Source organism: Haliaeetus leucocephalus, unplaced genomic scaffold (genome assembly GCF_000737465.1).
Source record: "Haliaeetus leucocephalus isolate CR32 unplaced genomic scaffold, Haliaeetus_leucocephalus-4.0 Scaffold110, whole genome shotgun sequence".
In the NCBI taxonomy this organism is placed as follows: Eukaryota; Metazoa; Chordata; class Aves; order Accipitriformes; family Accipitridae; genus Haliaeetus; species Haliaeetus leucocephalus.
Genome location: NW_010972546.1, coordinates 1,014,861 through 1,016,092, shown reverse-complemented (window position 1 = coordinate 1,016,092; position 1,232 = coordinate 1,014,861).

Below are 1,232 nucleotides of genomic sequence, written 5' to 3'. Positions count from 1 at the left end.
TTAGGGGCTTCATTAGGGCGGCGGCGTGGGGCCGTTATTAATATCGCTGTCTCGGGGGGCCCCGGCCCCGCCATCCCATCGTGCATGAAATATTGGCCGGCGCCGCCGATCGCTGTTCCCATTATCTCCGACATTACCGGCAGATAATGACAGAAAAATAAAATACTCCCTTCCTGGCTGGCGGGGATCAGCATTGGGGTTGGGGGGGGGGGGAAGCGGGGTTGCAGCAGGCATTAGGGCGGGTTTCAAAGCCCCCCCTCTGCCCATCCCTGCCTGCACCCTGCTGCCTTTGCGTCTGCTCCCCTCTGCCCCACGTGTGCCTGGTGTCGGGGGATGCGTGGATGGAGGGGACGTGGACAGAGGGGACACGGAGCAGGGGGACATGTGGATGGCAGAGATCTACGGTCCTGGGCAAGGAGCCCGCCAAAAATGTTGGGGTCCTCTGCGGGTCCCTGTCCCCTGGGTGATTGTCACCGGCTGCGGGAGGGGGGGGGGGCGACGCTGCAGCCCCGGGGGGCTCGGGGCTGGGTTTGCTCCAGAAGTTGGCAGACAAAGGGATGAGGCAGGGCTGGGGACAGGGACCCTCAGCCCCATGGCTGCGTCATCCCCCTCCTCAGCTCCGATGGGGCCGGGAACTGGCTTTGCCTCCCCCTCCGTGGCTTTGGGGAGGGGGGCCCGGCTGCCAGCGGCCTTGTGGGGCCCCGGCTGCTGCTCCATCTCACCTGCCAGGGAGGAATTTAATTACCAATTAAGGGGCCTTCCATCTGTTTGAGGCCTGCCCGAGCACTCGCGCTCCCCTTTAATTACATCGCTGACAGCCATTTCACTCAATTAGCTGCGAAGCGCAGCAGAGAGCCGGCGCGGGGGCAGCCTCGCGGCCCCACCATCTGGGGGGCCAGCCCGCACCCCCCCTCCCTCTGCCCCTCGTACTGTCCCCGACCATCCCCATGGCTGTCCCCGTGCCATCCGGCCCCGGTGCCCTTGCCCGTCCTGTGCATATCGCCCCCCATCCATCCCTCCTTCCATCCCTTTGGCCCTCCATCTCTCCTTGCATTGTTTCCTGCATCCCTCCATCCATCCCTGTATCCTTCCGTCCATCCCTGCTTCCCTCCCTGCATCCCTCTGGCCTTCCATCTCTCCTTACATTGTTTCCTGCATCCTTCCATCCATCCCTGCATCCCTCTGTCCATCCCTGCTTCCCTCCCTGCATCCCTGCGTCCCTCTGTCCATCC